The 24,166-nt window shown below is 35.2% G+C and overlaps 2 pseudogenes across 1 annotated transcript; both read right to left on the bottom strand.

Annotated features, from left to right (window-relative positions):
- Nucleotides 1-2,213: 2,213 nt before the first annotated feature.
- LOC146938541 (cytochrome P450 71D10 pseudogene) lies at nucleotides 2,214-20,264 on the bottom strand (annotated as a pseudogene). The gene is made up of 2 exons (XR_015031343.1): nucleotides 19,350-20,264; nucleotides 2,214-3,209 (listed from the first exon to the last, which is right to left on the bottom strand). The product of XR_015031343.1 is annotated as a cytochrome P450 71D10 pseudogene (transcript).
- LOC146938542 (ibogamine 10-hydroxylase pseudogene) lies at nucleotides 19,426-20,244 on the bottom strand (annotated as a pseudogene).
- Nucleotides 20,265-24,166: the final 3,902 nt, after the last annotated feature.

Consider the following 24,166-nt stretch of genomic DNA (forward strand, 5'->3'; position numbering starts at 1 on the left):
AACGTGTCTCGGAGCTCGGAAACGAGCTCCGAGATGCTCATGTTCTGAAGATTGCTCCGGTTTCTCCAGTCATCAGGTCCGAGAAGTTTGACCGACCCGGTTTGGATTTCGGGTCGCTGTTCCATTGGGGTGAAGCAGAGAGTACGGAAGTTTGAGGAAAAAGCGTAACAGTGAATGAGAATGAGAGGGAAATGAAGGAATATGAAGAGTTAAATCAGAAATTGAGTTTACTATGCGACGTCGTTTAAGGCTATGTAGGAGGAGCTATGAACAGTAACAAAATGGATGAAAGAGGAAATTTAGTGTGAAAAAGCTGTTTTTGCTTTTAAGGGTAAAAAGTAAATTCTGTAAAAAAAAGTGTGGATCTAGTAAAGTCCTCAAGAAAAATGAAATTCTGAAATTATCTTTAGAAATTGCAAATTAGAGATATATTATTATGTTAAATATGTTCTAAGTCCCTATAAAATTACAGCTTTTATGTTGTTCGTACAAAAAATTCATTCACTTGTATTTTGTAGGGCTATTTTAAACTACTAAAAGTATCTATTTTTTGTAAAATGTTTTTAAAATAATGATGTTTTTAAAATAAGGACTATTCTTACAAATTAAAATATTATGTAGGACTAAAATTACCATTAAAATTTTAGAGACTAAACTTAAAATTTTTTGATTGTGTAGGAACTAAAAACATATTTAACTCTATTATTTCTCTTGTTTAGGTTTTTATTTTAAAAAGATTGTTATTTTGATTACAAACGCTTAGTTTATGTGACATCATCTACTTCAAAAGCATTTAAAAATGTAATTTAATGGAAAATAAGGTAAAAGTTATTTCAAATCTAAACACTCATTAGGTTCGACATCTTCATAAGAGTTTGAACTCAGGACCTCGTGGTTGTGTGCGTAAGCTCCGGATAATGTTTGTGATTCAGTCTAATACAAAAAAAACTCAAGCATAGAAAATATCACGTAATAAACCTTGTAGAATTAACATCATAAACTTACGCAAATCTTAATTTAAATAAGGAAAATGTTAACTAATGTCTCCGAGACCCTAGTTAAGGATAACTTTTGTGAAAGTTTGTGTAATTAAATGCATTGAAAATTAAAAACTTTAACATTTTTATAAAATACTCCCTCCGGTCCTTATTATAAGAAACAATTGACTTTTTTGGTTCATAGAATAATTAATGTATCTTGTTATAAATATAGACTAGATACATCACTTACACAATGAATCTAAAAAGTCAACTTTTTCTTATAATAAGGACCGGAGGGAGTAATTACTTAATTTAGAATGTTTAACAAAACACTTTAAATAATAGAGGTAAGCTTAATTATTTGTCACGTTATATAGTTGACTTAATTAACTCAAATTTCATTTGGTCAACTCGTTAGGATAATGCACTATTCCACATGATTCAGGAGTGCTCCACTTTTATGTAAAGACCTCTTACGAATAACTTCCTCAAGGTTTCGTCGAACCTCCAATTTTGTCAAAATTCAACCTCCGATTATTTGCATATTTTCTATACCAAACCATGATTACGAATGATCGTAATCATCTCATTCAATTACGTTGAAAGTGGATATATCTTCTACTACTTATGTTATATAATCTCAACTGTATAAGTTTTTTTTTGTCTAGTAGCCTAGTGGCTATAGCTCACACAATTAATTGTGGAGAAGTGGGATGTCCGAGGTTCGAACCCCGGCCCTGCATAAAATATGCAATATCCCTACAAACCAAGCTATGCTCACGGGGACATCTCAACTGTATAAGTTAAACCTTATGATATGTTTCTTTAATCAATATTCATGCGATAACATGGGTATTTGCCTAGTTTAGGTCGAAGCAATCTTAAAGCCACAACTAAAAGGAACGTAGAGAGTATACTTATTTTCTTTCAAATATACATCTTACTAATACTCCCTCCGTCCCGCAATAGATAACTCATTTGAAAATGTGTAATTTTGAACTAACTTACTTTGACCGTATTTTTCTACTAATATACAAAGATAAATAATATCATATAAGATGTCGTTAAATTCGTCTCGATGAGTATTTTCAAAATATCAAATTTTCATAATTTTTTCTAATATATTATTCAAAATATTTAAGCTCAAAGTTATTCATTAGAATGCGTAATAAGGTCAACTATGTCAAGTATTAAGGGACGGAGGGAGTACTACCTACTAATGAACTTAAAAGATGAAAGCCAGAATTTAACATATCTATACACTCATGATAAGTTGCTAATTTATACACGCAAAATATTCACTTGATTATACTACAAACTTTTCTTAATACAAACATCAATGGCAGAATGGAAAATTATTACATTAATTAACTACATATAAAGATTTTAATAGCTTTCTTGATTCACAAGGAGTGAACACAAGAGTTTCTGCCATGAAATCAAACTTAACAAAGAACATTAACACTACTATCAATTTTCACTTACATTATTTTCTTAGGTCTTTTTTATTTTATTTTTTTATGGTGGCCGAAGTTTGAACTCTGGACCTTTCATATATTATGTAATGTCTATACCAACTGAGTTTCACTCACGATTACATTTTCTTAGGTCTTAACCTGAGGGATGATAAGCAGTAGGAACCAACCATAAATCATGTTTTCTTCTAACAGCCAACCCAAATGATTCATCCATATCAAGTTCATCAGCCTTACAACCATTAGGCATCTTCCAATCAAAATGGAAAAGCAAATTCGCAAGCGAGATTTCCAAGTTAGCAATACCAAATGCTATGCCCGGACACATCCTTCTCCCAGCACCAAATGGTATAAACTGAAAATCCACACCTTTGTAATCAACTGAACTATCAATGAACCTTTCTGGACAAAATTTCTCAGCTTCAGTCCAATATCTTGAATCTCTAAATATTGACCATGCATTAACAATGACCTTGCTTTTTGCAGGTATTTCATATCCATTAATTTCACATTTTTCACTGCATTGCCTTGGAAGTAACAATGGAACCGGTGCATGTAAACGCATGGTTTCTTTGATAACTGATTTCAAGTATTTGAGTTTGTGGAGACTTGGTTCATCCACATATCCTTTTTCATTATAGACACTTCTTACTTCAGCTTGTGCTTTCTTCATTACTTGTGGATTTTTAATCAATTCTGACATTGCCCATTCTAGAATTGTAAATGTGGTGTCACTTCCAGCACTGAAGATATCCTGATAGAGAACATAGCATAATGTTTATAGTACTAAACATATGTATTTTATAATAAACACAACAATGTTTCTTATTCATTTCAAGTAAAAGATAAACTGATTCTCGACTATTTCATACAAACACAAATAGACGTTATAATACTTCTTTTAAGAAGGCAAACTAGCGTACTGAAATTGACACCGAGAATAATTGAATCTGAGACATTTAGAGGAGCGCATTCCATGATATCAAGCCAACACCATCAAACCAACCCAAATGATTTAAATAACTACATCGTGCACACCCGTTGATGGTATTTTCTGTAGTGGTTCCAAAAGGAAAAAGAATCCCTTAAATTGGTCCTTCTAAACTTTGTAAGTCATCATATTTGAGTGAGCCAAAATGAACAAGTGGGTTTTTTTAGTAGAGTTCAATTCAATGCCACATTATGAGAAATCGCTGCGACTCTTTAAATTTATGTCAACTTTTGGGATGTCAATTCAACATTCAAACATATTAAATAATTTTGATCTCATATAATCTTTTGAAGTATTTCAATGTCAAGGTGACAACCCTAAAATTGGTACGAAATACATGAATTTAACGTCTCAAATATGAGATTTACTTAGAAGGATACATGCTTTATTGTCATGTCATTGCCTCTGATGACAACAATTAACGAAGAGATCATATTTGATAGACACGTAGAATTTTCAAGAATGTAACGATTTGCAAATTCATATATTTAGAAACTATTTTAACTAATGTTCACAGTTTCCAGGACTAATTTACTTCTTCATTTGTCAAAGATATTACTCTCCTAATTTTATTATAAGTCATTCTAGAAAAAATGTTTTGGTTTTATTATAAGTCGCTTACAATATCAATGCATCATTAACAGCTTTTTTTCCTATCATACCCTTACCATTTATTACTTTCTCTTCTTTTCATAAAAAAAACATACACGGAATGATTTTGAAACACACATAAACACATAAAGAGCAAACTTTTTAAGGTAAATTAGGATTAGTTAGACCAAAGACTGAAGGTGAGAAAAACACAAGAAGGGGGGTTGAATTGTGTTTTGAAAAATTCTTCGTTTCTTCGAAAAACTGAACACACTGATCAGAAGCTAAGTGAGACAGCTTCTGAAGTGATAATCAGAATCTAAATGCAGCGGAATAAAACAGAGAGAGAGAAGAAGAACGACACAAGGCAATTATACTGGTTCCTTCCACAATCCGGAAGTAGTCCAGTCCCCCTTGCACTTCCAAGGAGATTTCACTATGAGTAATATCTGATTACAAATGCTCAAGCACACAAGCAAGAGACTTCCTTTGCTCAAGCACACAAGCTAGAGACTTCCTTTGCTCAAGAACACAATCAAGAGACTTTCTGCTCAAGCACAACTGCAAGAGACTTCCTAACTAAACAAAATTACACAGAAAATTGTTTAAGGTTGAACACTTGATATACAATCAGAGGTGCTCTCAATACAAATCAGATACAGACTCAATGGACTTAAGAATTTCTAAGATATGACTTTGAGACACAGAAATTCTAAGTGAATGCAGAACAATTTCAGCAGAGACTAGTAAAAATGTTATGAGTCTTTCGTTCAACGTTCTTGCATTACCAAATCTTTAGGTCTTCATTCCTTTATATAGAGGTGTGAAAGAGACGTTGTGAAATTGCCAGCACACCAAAGAGTCGTTGTTGAAGCTTGATCTTTCACCAATGATCTTTTGCCTGATTTGGTTGTTGTCCTATGAAGAACCAATTTGAAATCCATTCCTTATCCAAAGGAACATATATGCAGGCGAGACCGTATTCTGGAGCTGTTTTCTTGTCTTGTAGCGTGGACACAAAACAGAGTAGTGGAGAACGTGGTTGTACAATTCGTACAATAGTACAATGTCAACGCTTTCGTCCAAATTGCAAGCACATGCCTTCAAACACCTTTGAAATGACCGTTGCAATGTTCCACTGATTTTCTGCTGTGTTTTCGAAACCAATAGACAGCTTTTGCAATGTAGATTCTTCAATCTTTGAATGTTTTGCAAATCCAGTTGATCTTCAGCTTCTGGTGAAATGACTTCTGATGAGGCAGCTTCTGATGATGCAGCTTCTGATGAGGCAGCTTCTGCAGCTTCTGATGGTGCAGCTTCTTCAGCTTCTGATGATGTGGCTTCTGGACCTCTTGTCTTCAGAAGCACTATTCTTCAGGAGCAGCCTTTCTTCAGGAGCGCTATTTCTTCAGGAGCAGCTTGACTTCAGGAGCGCTTTGCCTTCAGAATCATCTAAGCTTCATTTTCTTTTGCTCTTTATTTGCTCATTCAGAACCAATCAATGATGTAACTTTTTAATTGTGGTCCTGTACACTTGAACAAATATTAGCTAGTCCAATTTACAATTTTTAATACCTTGTTATCATCAAAACTCTTTAAGGTTCATTGTTAAACACATTTTGTTCCAACAATCTCCCCCTTTTTGATGATGACAAACAATAGTATTTAAATATTGATCAATTGTTGTTAATCTAATTAACAAGTTGACCTTGGGGTTCTGAGGTTTGTAAGCTCAGAGTCTGAGGTTTGTAAGCTCTAACTCCCCCTGAGTCTGATAGTCTTTAAGGTGAGGTTTGTAAGCTCCCCCTAAGTTCTATCCAGGTTAATTAAATTCATTTTTCGCACAATAATATCAGAGCTATAAAAAAAATTGAAAGAATTGACTTATAGATAAGAAGAATGGTTCAATTAATTGTTATTTGAAATTTGATACTCCCCCTTTTTGATACATCGATAAAAAGAGTAGAAATTTTCGAAATTTTCAAACATTAATTAATGGGGCTCAGAGCCTTTAAATACTATCACATATACTCCCCCTTTTGTCATTAGCAAAAAGACATAAACAAAAAGAAGAGATGAGAAAAACTCAAGATTAAAGGTTCAGAGCATAATTCAAATAAATTTAAAGCATTTTAACCATCTTCAAGGAATAAATAAACAGTCAAGGTATAAACAGTTAAAGATATTCAGAAGCAGGAAGAATTCAGAAGCATCTAATATCAGAAGCAAAAAGAACTAATTCAGAAGCAGAAATGAACAAAGAATATCAAAAGCCTAAAAAGACAGAAAAATAAGCTAAAAGTGTGCAACAAAGGGTTTGGCTTATTTCTCTAAAATCTTCTTCAGAAGCTCTTGAACATCAGCATACTTCTTGTCCATAACTTTTCTGTAGTTGTCTTCTCTGATCTTGGCTTCTTGCATGTCAGCTTCCAACTGTGATATCTTCAGCTTCTGTTCTAGTAGCTCTGTTTCAAGCCTGTCATTTTCTTTGAGCACCTTGTTCTCCTGAGCTAGAGCCAGGTTTGGTGCATCAATCTTCTCTAGGATCTCAGAAGGAATGATCAGATTCAGCTCCTTAGGTAGGAATTCATCAGGTTCTCTGCCTCTGATACTGAGTGGATTCTTCACCCAAGTACCAAGAACTTCTACATCTCCATCATTCTCTTCAATGCCATTCAACCAATCTTCCAGCTTCTGCTTGGCTTGCTCTTGAGCCTCAATGCAGGAATCATGCAGCGCTGAAATTAGGTTAACGACCCTTTCCTTGATCCTTCTCCATTGCTTCTGATAGCTTATTGTATGACCCAAGTCATTTCTACTTGCTATCAGTCTGAGAACTTCAGAAGCAATATCTTCCCACACATCCTTTAGAACTTGAGAATCCAGGTATATGGTGGGAGGTGAAGGTTGTTTAGAGGGTTTTGGAGGGGCTAGGGGAATAATTGGTAGGTTTGATGATGATTGGTCATTTGTAGTTGATGATTGGCTAGTTGATGGTTGGTCAGGAATGGGGTCAACTACCATATCAGAGGCATGATCATACTGATCATCCTCAGAATCTGTGTCCATATCACATACACCAGTATGGTGGATGAGCTTGATGACATGAACTGGTGAAGAAGATATGGAAGCAGAGGTTAGCTCAGGAACAATGTGTTCAGGAGCGGCAGTTTCAGGTTCAGGTTCAGAAGTGGGTTTAGTAACTGGTTGTTCAGGAACAGAATGTTCAGGAACGATCTTTTGAGGAGTTGGTTGTTCAGGAACAGATGGTTCAGGAACAATTTGGGGTGATGAAGTTGTAGAAGGTAAAGAGGCTTTTTCTGGTAAAGGTGTTTGTTGTGGGGGGTCTTCTGAAACAACTTTATCAGAAGCAGCTGCTTCTGAAGTTGTCTCAGAGGCTTTCTCTGAGGTTGTGGTAAAACCAGATTGAGGTAGTTCACCTAGATAATGACTTTCTAGGTGATCTAAAAGGGATGTGTCCTCAGAAGGAATAGAGGATGTGCTATAAGATGTGTGAGAAACTTGAGATACCTTAGATAACTTTGCAGAGTTATCTACTGCTTCTGAAGTTCCATCTTCTGGAGCATCTTCAAAAATGATCATCATTTCTTCTTCCTCGTTGTCTTCATCAGTCTTACCAGCAATTTTCTTACTTCGGCCAATTTCTCTTTGAAGAACCTATCACAGTCTTCCATACCCAAGGTCTTGAGCTTGTCATCTCTTTGTTGAATGTATTGTGCTTTTAGTTCCTTTTTGCTTGATAAAATATCAGAAGCATGTTCATCTGCCATCCTTTTCTTTCTTGGAGTCATCTCAACCATAGGACTCACAAGTTGAAGGGGAGCCTTCTTCTTCTTCAGCTTGGGCTCAGCCTCTTCTTTCTCTATTGCTTTAAGAGCTTCCTCCAGCTGCTCTTCGGTGATTACCAAATCTGCCTTACCTTTTCTTCTTTTCTGAGGAATAGAAGCAGCACCAACCTTCTGCATCTTTCCTTTATCCTTGACAGAAACAGGTTTAGCTTCAGCAGCTTCTGACACAGTACTAATTCTGGCCCTCTTTCCTTTAGTAGGAGCAGCATCAGATTCTGAACTAGTTCTGGCTCTCTTCCCTTTGGGTGCATCAGAAACAGCTTCTGACACAGCAACTGCCTTGGCCTTCTTGCCTTTCCCTTTAGCAACAGCAGCTTCCTCCTGAGAGCTCGCATTTTCATCCAAGACGTACTCAGCTACTAATTTAGCTAAGTGTTCAGGATTACTTTCCTTAAAGATGGAAGGAAAGTCCCTGATTATCTCAGATTCTTCTATGGTCATCTCCAACCACTTTTCATCTTTTGGGGCTGTCTTGAAAACATGCATAGAATGCAATGTCTTGCTACTGATAGTCTTCTCAGCAGTGGAAACTTCGAAGCATTTATCAGAAGCATCTCTTGTCTTTCTCAAGAAATCCAGCACTCTTCCTTGATAAAAGATTTCTGATAACAATCTTCCACAGGGCACTTGTTTCCTTCCTTTGACAGTGCCTTCATTAATAGCCCAGCAGAGATAATCCATGACATATCTGGGGAAATTAATCTTCTCAAGCATGGCCATGAAGTAGATTGCCAGTTTCTGTTGATGATTTGGTTGGTCAGACCCTCCTGCTCTTAGAAAGAAGCAATCAGTACAGAATTTCACCAACATCCTGTGATGAATCTCCATTTCAGAAGGCTTAGCATCTTTGTTACCACCCAGAAGAGTGTTGTAGTAGCTTTGCAGCAGGACATCATCCTTCTTAACTATTTCTTGAAACCTTCCTTCTGCATTCATTCTACAAGCTTTAGTTATTATCTCTTCTGTGATGGTTACGGGAATACCCATCACTTCAGACCTTAACTCAAGGCTACTGAAGGAAGTAGGATTCAACTCTATCTCCATCTTTCCTTTCTTCGACCCAGCTTGTTTACCTGCTACCTTCCCAGGCTTTTCATTGTACACTTCAGCTTTTAACCAAAAGTCCTTGACCAAGTTCACGTATGTTGGCCCATTTAGCATCTTGAAATACTCAGACAACTTCTGAGTTTCTATCAATCCTTCCATGTTCACCTTGTACTTCTTAAGTGAAGTGAACTCCACTGGTGATTCTATTTGGACGATTAAGGAATTCCATGGAATATCCATAGTCTTCTCTTTGTAGACTGGCCCAGATCTTGATGCGCCTTGCTTGCTTGATGTAGATTCTGAAACTTTTGAGCTTGAAGATGCCATTTGATGATGATTGAAGAAGATTTAGAGAATTTAGGGTTCTAAGGTTTTTGCGCTTACTTCGCAAGAGGTTTGAGAGCAAAATGTGTTTGTTGTGAGTGAGTAGTGTGTGAATTGACAAAGTGTTAAAAGTAAAACGATTGCAATTCAAAAAGAGACAAACAAACATAACATTAATGACAAAATTGGGGGCGCGTGAAAAGTACTTTCAAAGCTATTAAATCATCATTGCCCTTTTAGTTATACACCAACACATACAGGCCACGTAAGAAGTTCACAGAGTAACTACCAAGTTAGTGGGCCAGAAGTTACTTTTAAAAAGTAACTCCCAACGATTCCACTAATTCAACTATTCAGAAGCAATAAATCCAGCTTCTGGACTTCAGATGCTGACGTCATCATCAGAACCGAGTTTTCCTCAGAACCTCAATAAAGAGCTTCTGATGGACTACTGCTTCTGAACTAACTTCAGAACCTAAAATCCTGTTCAGGAGCAAGCAAACATCTAATCAGACACGTAATGCATGTTCAAATTTTTCTTTATAAAATCAAATCTTTCAACAGTTAAAGGCTTAGTAAATATATCAGCCCATTGATTTTCAGTATCAATGAATTGTATATCTAAAATTCCTTTTTGAACATAATCTCTGATAAAATGGTGTTTGATTTCAATGTGCTTAGCTCTTGAATGCAAAATTGGATTTTTAGACAAACAAATAGCAGCAGTATTATCACAATAAATGGGAATACTGTTAGCAGTTATCTGATAATCTTCCAACTGATGTTTCATCCAAAGTAGTTGTGTACAACAACTTGCAGCTGAAATGTATTCTGCTTCTGCTGTAGACATAGCAATAGTTGTTTGTCTTTTGCTAGCCCAGGATATAAGATTATCACCCAGAAATTGACAATTGCCACTGGTTGACTTTCTTTCAATCCTATCACCAGCATAATCAGCATCACAGAATCCAATTAGCTTATAATCTAAGGATTTCCTATAAAGGAGTCCAAGATTAGTTGTTCCTTTCAAATACCTGAAAATTCTCTTGACAGCAGTCATATGAGATTCTCTAGGATCTGATTGGAATCTTGCACACAAGCATACACTGAATAAAATATCTGGCCTAGATGCAGTGAGGTATAACAAAGAACCAATCATACCTCTATACAGCTTCTGATCCACTTTAGCTCCTTCATCTTCTTTGCTTAAGGTGCACGTAGGGTGCATTGGAGTGTTCATCACTTTACAATCTTCAAGTTTGAACTTCTTCAGAAGCTCCTTTGTGTACTTTGATTGATGAACATAGACTCCATCTTTGCATTGATTGATTTGAATGCCAAGGAAGAACTTCAGTTCTCCCATCATGCTCATTTCAAATTCATCCTGCATTAACTCAGAAAATTCCTTGCAAAGAGATGCATTAGTAGAACCAAATATTATATCATCAACATATATTTGCACAACAAGAATATCTTTCCCAAGGGTCCTTCTGAAGAGTGTAGTATCAACCTGTCCTCTTTTAAAATCATTCTTGATTAAGAAATTACTTAGTCTATCATACCAAGCTCTGGGAGCTTGTTTCAAGCCATATAGTGATTTCTTCAGTTTAAAAACATGGTCAGGATATTTAATATCCTCAAATCCAGGAGGTTGTTTGACATACACTTCTTCTTCTATGACACCATTTAGAAATGCACTCTTGACATCCATTTGATATAATATTATGCCATGATTAACTGCATGGGAAAGAAGTAACCTGATTGCTTCCAATCTTGCAACTGGAGCAAACGTTTCAGTGTAATCAATGCCTTCTTGTTGACTATACCCTTGTGCAACAAGCCTGGCTTTGTTTCTTGTTACTTCACCTTGCTCGTTCAACTTGTTTTTGAATACCCATTTTGTTCCAATAATGTTCTTGTGCTGAGGTTTGGGTACCAGATCCCACACATCATTTCTTTGAAATTGATTCAACTCTTCTTGCATAGCTAGGATCCATCCATCATCTGAAAGTGCTTCATCAACTGTTGTAGGTTCAATCATTGAGATTAGTCCAATCATTGACTCTACTTGTCTGAAATGTGATCTAGTTCTTCTTGGACTATCTTTGTTTCCAATGATTAGCTCCTCAGGATGTGAAGACTTGTGTTTGAATGTGTTTCTGGGAGGATCTTCTTGATGTGAGCCATCTTGTGCTTCATCAGAAGCAGCTTCATCTTGCGCTTCTGATGTGGGTTCAGCTTCTGGACTATCTTCAGACTCAGCTATCTGATCAGGTTCTGGAGTAGCTTCAGGAACCTGTATCTCTGCAAAACTTTCACCTTGCTTTGAAGTTTTATCTTCAAGCTCCTTGTCATCAAATTTAACGTGCATAGATTCTTCAACACAGAGTGTTTCTGAATTATACACTCTGTATGCCTTTGACCTTTCAGAGTAATCTAAAAAGATTCCTCTTTGGGCCTTGGCATCAAATTTCTTTAGGTAGAGCTTGTTGTTCAGAATGTAACATGTACATCCAAATTGATGAAAGTAAGAGATATTGGGTTTTCTTCCTTTAAAGAGTTCATATGCTGTTTTCTCCAAAATAGGTCTGATATAGATCCTGTTTTGAACATAGCATGCTGTATTCACTGCTTCTGCCCAAAAATGTTTTGGTAAATTGTTTTCATGAATCATGGTTCTGGCCATTTCTTGTAAAGTTCTATTCTTTCTCTCTACAACCACATTTTGTTGTGGTGTTCTAGGAGAAGAGAATTCATGGAAAATTCCATGTTTTTCACAAAAAGCTTCAAATGGCTCATTTTCAAATTCTCCACCATGATCACTTCTGACTTTCAAAATTATTGATTCTTTTTCAGATTGAATTTGAGTGCAGAAGCTACTGAATACATTACACGCAACATCTTTACTCTTTATGAATTTCACCCAAGTCCATCTGCTGTAATCATCAACAATGACTAATCCGTATTTACTTCCATATAAGGATGCAGTACTCACTGGTCCAAATAAATCAATATGGAGTAATTCTAAAGGTCTTGAGGTTGAGACAATATCTTTGGTTTTAAAAGATGATTTCACAATTTTCCCTCTCTGACATGCACCACAGAGTGCATCTGAATGATAGTCAATGTCTGGTAGCCCTTTCACAAGTTGTAACTTACTAAGCTTAGAGATTAACCTCCAGTTAGCATGTCCCAACCTTCTGTGCCACATCCATTTCTTATCATTCACTGATAGTAGGCAAAACACCTTCTGATCAGCCAGTTCAGAAAAATTGATTTTATAGACATTGTCAACTCTCTTTCCTTTGAACACAATGGATTTGTCTTCCTTGATGATTACTGTACAGTTGGGTTTTTCAAAAAGCACATCATAACCATTATCACAGAATTGACTAATGCTCAAAAGATTATGTTCAAGACCATCTACCAACCATACATTATTAATTGAGGTAGAGGAATTACCAATAGTTCCTGTACCTATGATCTTGCCTGACTGGTTGCCTCCAAATTTCACATTTCCTCCCTCTTTCATTGTTAGGCTGAGGAACATGGACTTGTCTCCTGTCATGTGTCTTGAGCAACCGCTGTCTAGGTACCATGATCTTTGCTTTGGCACTGCTCTTAGACATACCTGCATCATTGACATTTTTAGATTTAGGTACCCATTGTTCTATGGGTCCTGGAAGGTTAGTACTTAAGGCTTTACTCTTCACTTCTTGTACCTTGTGCTGTGAGTTGGGTTGCTTCTGATTAACCATCACCTTAGGTTTTGGTACTTCAGAAGCAGTAACTGTCTTCTTCTGAAACTTAGACTTCAGAACCCCAGATTTTGGTTTCACCAGACTCTGAGGAATAGGTTCTGATCTTTTCAGGATCCTAACCTTTGTAGCCTTGGAATCAGATTTGATCATAGCCTTTGACTTAGAGTTCTTTGGCTTTGAGGTAATCTTAGCCTTAGAACTACAAGTTTCAGGTTCTGATTGAACAACAGTTTCCAACTCAGCCCCTTCTGGTACAAAGAAGGTTTTCAGTCCTTCCTTGATGCATTCACAACAAGATTTTAGATTGGTTTTCTCAAGTTTCACTTCTGGAAAACCAATTCCTCTGCCATTGTTCTTGTAAATGCTATAAATCATAGAAGCTACCCTGCTTCTGTCAATGCCAGATATAATAAAATCTTCAAGAGCAATTTCATGGTTACTTAAAGGTTTTTCATTACACTTTTCTTGTAGCTTCTGACATAAGAACCTGAGCTGATCTTCATATGTTTTACACATGAAGTCAAAGCCCCTAAGTCCTTGTTCAGAAGCTTTCAGATCCAATAGAGTTGATTTTTGTTGTTGTACCAAATCAGCATATTTTTCTTTTAAATCCTTCAACTCATTGGTTCTTACTTCAAAATGTGTAAGAAGTTCTTTAAGTGACTCAACAAGTTCATCTCTGGGAATTTTGGAATATACCTCGTTTTCATCTTCTGAGTCTAAATCTGATCCAGCTTCTGAAGTTGCTGTTGCTACCAACCCAACAGCTACCTTTGCATCTTCATCAGCTTCCTCTTTATCAGATCCAGATTCACTACCCAAATCATCCAGGTAGCCATTAAACTCTGCTTAATCTGCTTCTTGAATTTGCTTGGTTTGAATGTAGACCTTTTTGACTTGTCCTTTGACTTTTCTCTTTGAAGATCAGGGCATTCAGCAATGAAGTGTCCAGGCTTCTTACAGTTGAAGCATCCCTTCCGATCTTCTTTCTTTGAGCTTCTGGAGTTACCTCTTCTGGAGAGAAACTTTCTGTTCTTCTTGGCCAGATATTGAAGTCTGTTTGAGAGCATGGCCATTTCAGCAGCATCTGGTTCAGAATCTGAACTTGACTGTTCTTCCTCTTCAGATTCAACCACTTTGAAAGCTTTTGATGACTTGCCTTTGGATGGAAGAGCTATTGATTTACTCTTCTTAGTAGACTCATGTTCATTAAGACTTAACTCATGAACTTTGAGAGAACTAACAAGATCTTCGACACTTAAAGTGTTTAAATCTTTAGCTTCCTCAATGGCAGTCACTTTTGGTCTCCATCTGGCAGGTAAGCTTCTGAGTATCTTGCTTACATGATCAGAAGCAACATAGCTCTTCTTTAGAATTTGTAGCCCAGAAACTAAGGTTTGAAACCTTGAGTACATCTCCTCAATAGTTTCATCATCCTTCATCTTGAATAACTCATACTGATGTACGAGCAGGAGAGCCTTTGCTTCTTTGACCTTCTTGCTCCCTTCATAATTTGAACAGAGAGAAGCAAACATAGCTTTAGCAGTGGATTTGTCACTCATCTTCATGTATTCTGCTTTGGGTATGGCAGTGACAAGGGCTCCTCTGATAATATGATGCTTCTTGTAAAGTTTCCTCAGTTCTGGAGTATGTTTCTTTCTATCCACAGCAGCTCCTTCTTCATCAAGGACTAAATCACCAACACCATCTTCCAGAATATCCCATAATTCTTCATCTAGGCTCATGATGTAACTGTAAAAGTTGGTCTTCCACCAAGAGAACTCTTCAGCATCTCCATTGAATTTTGGAATCTTTCCAACACTGGATTTCTTACTATCACTATAATCATGTGAGACATGTTTATAGCTAGTATCACTAGAACCAGTAGGAGGAGGAGTAGACATGTTTTTCTCAGATCATTGACTGTTGCACGGTTAAGTGTTACACAACAGACCAAGGCTCTAGATACCAATTGAAGGTGAGAAAAACACAAGAAGGGGGGTTGAATTGTGTTTTGAAAAATTCTTCGTTTCTTCGAAAAACTGAACACACTGATCAGAAGCTAAGTGAGACAGCTTCTGAAGTGATAATCAGAATCTAAATGCAGCGGAATAAAACAGAGAGAGAGAAGAAGAACGACACAAGGCAATTATACTGGTTCCTTCCACAATCCGGAAGTAGTCCAGTCCCCCTTGCACTTCCAAGGAGATTTCACTATGAGTAATATCTGATTACAAATGCTCAAGCACACAAGCAAGAGACTTCCTTTGCTCAAGCACACAAGCTAGAGACTTCCTTTGCTCAAGAACACAATCAAGAGACTTTCTGCTCAAGCACAACTGCAAGAGACTTCCTAACTAAACAAAATTACACAGAAAATTGTTTAAGGTTGAACACTTGATATACAATCAGAGGTGCTCTCAATACAAATCAGATACAGACTCAATGGACTTAAGAATTTCTAAGATATGACTTTGAGACACAGAAATTCTAAGTGAATGCAGAACAATTTCAGCAGAGACTAGTAAAAATGTTATGAGTCTTTCGTTCAACGTTCTTGCATTACCAAATCTTTAGGTCTTCATTCCTTTATATAGAGGTGTGAAAGAGACGTTGTGAAATTGCCAGCACACCAAAGAGTCGTTGTTGAAGCTTGATCTTTCACCAATGATCTTTTGCCTGATTTGGTTGTTGTCCTATGAAGAACCAATTTGAAATCCATTCCTTATCCAAAGGAACATATATGCAGGCGAGACCGTATTCTGGAGCTGTTTTCTTGTCTTGTAGCGTGGACACAAAACAGAGTAGTGGAGAACGTGGTTGTACAATTCGTACAATAGTACAATGTCAACGCTTTCGTCCAAATTGCAAGCACATGCCTTCAAACACCTTTGAAATGACCGTTGCAATGTTCCACTGATTTTCTGCTGTGTTTTCGAAACCAATAGACAGCTTTTGCAATGTAGATTCTTCAATCTTTGAATGTTTTGCAAATCCAGTTGATCTTCAGCTTCTGGTGAAATGACTTCTGATGAGGCAGCTTCTGATGATGCAGCTTCTGATGGTGCAGCTTCTGCAGCTTCTGATGGTGCAGCTTCTTCAGCTTCTGATGATGTGGCTTCTGGACCTCTTGTCTTCAGAAGCACTATTCTTCAGGAGCAGCCTTTCTTCAGGAGCGCTATTTCTTCAGGAGCAGCTTGACTTCAGGAGCGCTTTGCCTTCAGAATCATCTAAGCTTCATTTTCTTTTGCTCTTTATTTGCTCATTCAGAACCAATCAATGATGTAACTTTTTAACTGTGGTCCTGTACACTTGAACAAATATTAGCTAGTCCAATTTACAATTTTTAATACCTTGTTATCATCAAAACTCTTTAAGGTTCATTGTTAAACACATTTTGTTCCAACAAAGACTAGTTGTTTCCATATTCACATCGTGAAGTGGCAAGTAACATGGAGCTGTCCATATGAAAAAATATGGTGGACTTTATAATTTTCATCAAAACAAGATGGTGAACTTTATTTGGTGGACTTTATAATTTTTAATTGCCATAGGGATTGACTTGACTTACCTCTCGCTCTTGTGAACTGGAGGATTTGTTAACGGGGAATTAGTCACTTTAGTCCCTGAATGGGGAACGATTCGTCAATTTAGTCCCTGAATGCAGATAAATTGCAAAATAGTCCCTGAATGTAGACTTTGTTAGTCAATTTAGTCCCTGAATGCAGACTCCGTTAGTCAATTTAGTCCCTGAATGTAGACTTCGTTAGTCACTTTAGTCCCTGAAATTGACCATGCAGGGACTGTTTTGCATATTATCTACATTCAGGGACTAAATTGACGAATCGTTCCCCATTCAGGGACTAAAGTGACTAATTCCCCATTTGTTAACCAAAAAAATTGAGCTTCGTAGAAACGACTGCATGTCGTAATCTAAAAATCTATACGTGTTATGCTAGGTGGCATTTCACATGGGAAAAGGCAATCCTTTCCCACCATGGGAAAGTCAATTTCATCCATTAGATCAAGTAAAGAACACAGTCTTATCATACACTCTCAACACTAGATTTTATTGTCACTATCTTCCATCATCATCTTTCTCCCTCATCCCCACCAACCCACCACCATCAACGGTGCAACACCATCAAAACCACCTTACAGTCAAATGAAAATCAAACAAGCCAAACAAAATCAGATTAAAAAAAGGAAATATTTTTAGAAAAATGAAGATCTGAAATGTTTTACCTTTTTAGATGTAAATATTTTGTTGTTTAAATCTGAAAAATGAAGATCAGAGGAATGAATCTAACTGTATATGAGTGATTCATTTCAAATGTTCCGATGACACAATCGTTGATCACTAATTTCACTTGATTTTCATTTCTGTTCAGTGAACTAGCAATTACTTCACCGGTGAATCTAAATTTTCCTTTAACTTTAATTCCATTTCTTTGGAACGATGCATCTATATGTTCTCAATTAGCAATTATTTTCACTATACCAGTTTTCTATGAATATAAATATTTTAATTTTTAATTAATAATTTTAAATCTTTGGAGTAACTCAATAATGATAGGAGTGCCATGAGTAATTGAATTAATCAATATATATTTTAGATTTATAAATTTTAATGAGACAGCACCCTGAATTCGTCAGTTTTAGCGTTCTTAGTAAGATGTGGATCAAATTTCAGAAGCTTTTTAGTTGACTGCAAGTATGTTTTGAAGGAAAGAGTTTGAGTGTGGCAAGACACCAATCAACCAAGTTCTAAAGTAACCAGGTACAGTGAAAGCTTCTTGCCACCACAGTCTGATGTTGCTGGGACTGGTTATGATGGTGTTGCCGGTGGTGGGTTGGTGGGGATGAAGGAGAGAGATGGTGGAAGATAGTGACAATAAAATAAAGTGTTGAGAATGTATGATAAAACTATGTTCCTTACTTGATCTAATGGATGAAATTGACTTTCCCATGGTGGGAAAGGATTGCCCTTTCCCATGTGAAATGCCACCGTTATGCTAACCAAAATCTTTTTGTTGGGACTCCATTATGTAAAGAACAATGTTAGCAAACACTCTTTTCCAAACTACTTTTTTTGGTCAAAATTTATAGCTCACACTAAATAAATTTATATGAAATATACGTATTAAAAGTTGTGCATTCAACTTCCTAAAAGTTAACATATGTTTTCCAATACAAAGTTGCTCTTTTTAGGTTGCTTAACATGTGCCCTTAGGACACAAGTTAGCATGACCCTATTTAATTAAGAAAAGAATGTGTTGGAAAGTACCGTGTTAAACATTGTCACACATAGACTTTGACTCTTTGTTTTTGAAATAGACTATGACTCTTAATTGTAACATTTAGGTATCAGAATAGGTCAAGTCAGCCTACAGATGTATACGGTCTAACCTATGATAGATCAGGTCAGACCATACTTTTTTTTTTCCTTAAATAGAGAAGATATGGACTTTTATATAAGTCTATTTACCTTAAAAGGTCAGTCTACAAACCATTAAAAAAGTCTTTTAAGCTTATTAGACCGGCCTATTTAAGTAATATGAATAATATTATTTATTATTATACTATACTCCCTCCGGTCACATTTATAAGCAAAAATCAATTTTTTAGATACACTGAATAATTAATGTATCTAGTCACATTTAAGGTCAGATATATTAATTATTAAATGTACATAAAAAGTTGTTTTTTGCTTATAAATATGACCGGATGGAGTATTTTGTACTTTGAATTAAAATATATATATTTGTTAATATTTTTTGTAATTTAAGCTTATTAGTATACATTAATTTACCACATATATAAATATGTTATTATAAACTAGAATTGAAATATGATACAATATATATATATATATATATATATATATATATATATATATATATATATATATATATATATATATATAGTCAAATTCCCTAAAAACTGATGTTGATTATCAAAAGAGAGTTTAATCAAATTGATCTATTAGTTCTCTAGTCTATTTAAACTTAAATCACATTGCTTATTTAAATATGTTTATATGATATAGGCTTTTAAACAGACTAGCAGGCCGTGTCATGCTTTCAGAAGGTCAGACTCAGGCTTAGAAAGTAAACCTATGATAGGTCGCATTCTAGGCTTAGACTTTAGAAAAATTTGACAGGTCAGACTTAGGCCATTCAAAGCCTAGTTCGGTCTAATCTATTCCCACCCTAGTAACATTGTGCTAAACTGTTGCTTTGATAAAAATAAAAATAAAAAATTGTATAAAAACATTAAAAAAAAGAAAAGATTTGTAACATAGTACTAACCAAAATTGTTGCTTTGAGAATGTTGTCTGATAAGGGATGTTCCAAATCACTATGCTTTAGCAGCTTCAAAAGAACATCAACAAGATCCTCCCGTTTCTTCCTTATCCCTTGTTTCGAAATTCTTTTCTCTATGAATTCTTACAACATTCTCTAGTATCTCATCCATTTCACTATGAAGCTTCTCAATTCCTTGTCTTAATCCTGTAAGAACTTGAAGAATTCCAATTGAAGGATACAAATCAGCAACAGAAAACCCTCCAGCCATCTTTGACACTTCCTTCATAAGTTTCCTATACCTCTCTTTACCATCAACTTGTGCACCAAAAGCTGTTCTTGAAGTTAATCCATAAGCCAATGAATCAACCTTCTCACTAATATTTATAGGTGACCCTTCACTCAAAATTATATCTTTAACAAGATTTGACAATTCTTCTTCCCTTTGTAACCTAAACGATTCGACACGTTTTTGTGTTAAAAGCTCCATAGTACAAATTTTTCTCATTTGCCTCCAGTAGGAACCATGTGGAGAAAAAGTCATTCCTTTATATCCATAAGTGATTATTTCAGCTGCAAGAAGTGGAGGCCTATTTGCAAAGTTGAGATCATGTGTTTTCATTATCTCTTTTGCCATATCTTGAGATGAAACCACTATGCAAGAAAGTTCACCTAGCTGCATGTGCATGAGAGGTCCATATTTTTGTGCTAGTTTAGCTAGGGAACGATGAGGTAAGCCTCCAACAAGGTGGTGGATGTTCCCTATCAAAGGAAGTTTTCTTGGTCCTGGTGGTAATTTGAAGTTTGTTTTCTTAATTTTTGATTTCCATGTAATTTTGATTAGCATGAACAAGAGGAAACCAAGGATAGTTGATATGAGAATATGAAACCCGAACCTCATGCTTATTGTGGAAATGAACTTGACTCAAGTTAGTTTAAGGTTGTGTGACTATATATAAAGATAAGTGTTTCAATAGGCTTGTGGAAATACGCCATCATGAAAGTGAACCTTGACTATATGTTTATGTTGGAACATTAGTGTGATCTTGGAAAATAAATTGGAAGATTAAACACCAAGTAATCATATTTTGATCTAATGTTGTGTGAATTGAAAAAATAAAGTGTGGGGGTCCCACATAAAATAGAACACACTAGTAGTGTTTAAATTGCGGTATTTAATTTTAAATACTTGATAATGATAAAAATAATAGTAATTATTATTTTTATTCGAGAATATCACTTCCCATAAGTTTAGCTTATGGTGGTTGTGATAAGAATAAGAATTTAATTAAATCTCTTATATTTCCTTCATTCAAATCCAATAATTTGTTTCCTCCACTTTTGTGGATTTGTTTCTTTTGATCCTATCCACAAGTGTTGTTGAACTGATTAATGGATAAACTTCATTTTAACTTTATCCATTAAGAGTAACTGTTGTCGCAATTTGTGCTAAAACAGTTACAGAATCTCTATATAAATAGAGGACACCACTCAGTTCAAAAAACACACCAAATCGCACAGTTGATGCTTCCTGTGCGGTTTCTCTCTTCTCCCTCCGACTTGTGCTAACGAGTTTCTTCGGCTTCTACTCCTTTCTGTCCGTTCGGAATTAAGAGTGTTCTTAAAAACATAGTCCCTTCGATAATATGAGTCCCTTAGGAATAAAGAGTACTTTTAAGATCATAGTCCCTATTTAGAATAACAATGTCCCGTCGAAATTAAGAATGATCTTAACAGTATATAAAAATATTTCAATATTTTTTCTATTTGAGGAGAAATGGTGGTATCACCATGTTTGAGTGGTCGTAGTACCATATTGAAAGTTTGGAGAACTTAAAGGTTAGAATGGTGGAAACACCATATTTGAGTGGTCTTCGCACCATATAGAATGGTAATAATACCATATTAAAGTGGTTTCAGTATTAAAGAGTGGTCTTAGTACCATATTCGAAGGTGTAAATCTCGAACGATTTTCTACAGTGCAGTAGTTAATCGAACAGTTGTAGCTGGGCTTGTTTTATCCTGGAGGCAGCGTGGTTGATAGTCTACCTTGCACAATTTTGGGTAGTGCCACGAAACGTCTTAAAGAGAGCGACCTGGTCGTGACTCAACCTAGTAACAACTTCGGTAGATAATAGAATTTGGAAATCCAAATACAACAGTTTGGAAATCTGAAATCAACAATTTTAAGACGTTTCGTTCTACTATGTTTACCGAAGAAGTTACTTATTAAGGTTAAGTTGTCTCTAAATATATTAAGGGTAAATCAAGCTATAGAAATACATCTTTTGACTGAAACGATGAAGTGATTGTTGTTTTTAAATAACAACACTAAAAATTCAAATATGTTGAATTTGTTTGAAATATGGTTTCGAAATCAGAGCCATATAGTGAAACAATAATTTGTTACAAAACAAATTATTTGTTACAGAACCAAACAAGTTTAGTTTGTTACAAAACATATGAAAAATGTTTGGACCGAAAAAGAAAATAATTTGTTACTAATTTGGTTTCATCACGTACTCTTGTTACTAACAAGAAAAATAATTTGTTTCATTTGTTACTGAACAGTAACAAGAATTACAATGATAAAGTTTTTTTATATAAAACTTAATACTCTTACGTGATGTATTTTTCAAACAATTTACGTGAAGTTTCATAAGCTTATGCATCAAATTACACCATTGACAAATTGGGTATACATAGTCGCTGGTCAGCATATTAAAACGACAAGAATTTATATGAGAAATTTGCTTCAAATATTTCATATAAAAATAAGAAAGAATCTGAATTTCAGATTTCTATTGAATAAGACAGAGTTAACTCAGACTTAAAGAAAGACTTGTGTACCATGCATTCTTGTGGGAAAAGATTGCACTTTGATGGTATGTTAAAAATTAAATTCTCCTTCTATTTCATTAGTTGTGTGATTTTAATATTTGACATATCAAAATTGATCATGAACAAGTGTTTAATTTTAAACTTGAGTAACTTGGACTTAATTCCAACGTTATATGATTAGACAATTTTATTTATTGCAGTCAAGATATATGAACCAAAAGTTCATATAAATCAGAATTTAGAGAATATGAATCTCTAAACATAATAAATTATGATATGTGTGAATTTGATGACACATAAATTAGAAATGATAAAATGATATTTTTATCATATTTATTGATGATTGTCAATGTTGGAAAAAATAAAATTGATACGCTTGATATGTTCAATTTTTATAACAAAAAAAAATTGAAATTGAATAGAGTACCCAAGTCTATGAACAAAAAATTCTAATTAAGAATTTTTTGAAGAAAAGACAATACAACTTCTTATCTTTGAACTTGGGATTATCTGACATAAGTTTGGATTTCGCACCCAAGAGAGTTGAACTCAGTAGTAGAGCCTATGAATGTGTATTCATCGGGTATGCGATAAATAACGAAAGATATAGGTTTTATGACCTAAATGTTAAAGTGATCATAGAATTTAAAAATGTCGATTTCTATGTAAATGTTTACCCCTTTAACTAAAGAATAGTGGGGGCACTAGTGGAGGCTCTAATGGGAGCACGACATTAGTGGGGGGCAAAATAAATTCCCTTCTAAAAATTAAGAACTAGTGGGGGCACTATATCTAATCACATTCATGTAATTAGAAATAGTTATGAAAACATCATACGAGATGTTAGAGAACCTCAAGGAGGTAAGAAAGCTAAAATTGCTAAAGAGTATGAACTTGGTTTATACATTGGAAGAAGATTCATTAAGCCTGAAAGAAGTTATATCCTCATTGGATGCTGAATTATGGCAAAAAGCTATAAACGATGAAATGAATTTTCTAGAGTCTAACAAAACATGACATTTGGTTGACTTGTCTCATAGTTGCAAAACTAATCGGTTATATTTGGATTTTGGAGAAAAGGAACTAAAACCTGATGGTACGGTTGATGAATACAAGGCTCTCCTTGTAGTCAAAGGTTTTAGACAGAGAAAAATATAGACTTCTTCGACATTCATTCACCAGTCACGAAAATCATATTCATAAGAGTAATAGTCCCTTTAGCCGCCGTTCATAACTCGATAGTACTTCAAATGGATGTGAAAGTTGCCTTTTTTTATGGTGAACTAGAAGAAGAAATCTATATGGAACAACTTGAAAGTTTTGCGATTCATGGACAAGAAAACAAGACATGTAAGTTAGATAATTCTTTGTGAGGTCTATAATAAATTCTTAAGGAATGACATGAAAAATTTGACATTCTAATGTTATCGAATGAGTATAAAGTGAATGAAAGTGACAAATAATATTTGCACGATCATAAATCTCTATGAAGACAACTTGCTCATATTTGGTTTAAAGATTCATGTTATGAATTATGTGAAATCATTGTTTATCAATAACATTGATAAGAAAGACCTAGACAAAGTTGAAGTAATTCTTGGTTTCAAGATTACTAGATCAGAAAAGAGAACTTTTTTGATAAATCTCACAAAGTTGAGAAGATCTTAAGAAAATGTTATTATTTGAGTGTAAACTTGCAAGCATATATTATGATCCAAGTGTAAGAACACTTGAGATGAAGTTAAACAAATAGAATATGCGAGTATCATTGGCAGTCCTTAGGTAAGCCAATGAATGTTTTAGACCCGACATTGTCGATGTCGTAAAACTCTTGTGCAAGTTTACTAGTAGACAAAAAAAAGCATTGCCATCCTATAGAAAGAGTCATGAGGTGCTTTAAGAAGACTATGACTCTAGGATTACTTCACCAGGAGTAACCTATTGTACTTAAATGTACAAGATATAAAATAGAACATCTTTCA

The sequence above is a fragment of the Medicago sativa genome, chromosome 3 (assembly GCF_051527215.1).
Source record: "Medicago sativa cultivar Bolivia chromosome 3, Bolivia_mono, whole genome shotgun sequence".
Lineage (NCBI taxonomy): Eukaryota > Viridiplantae > Streptophyta > Magnoliopsida > Fabales > Fabaceae > Medicago > Medicago sativa.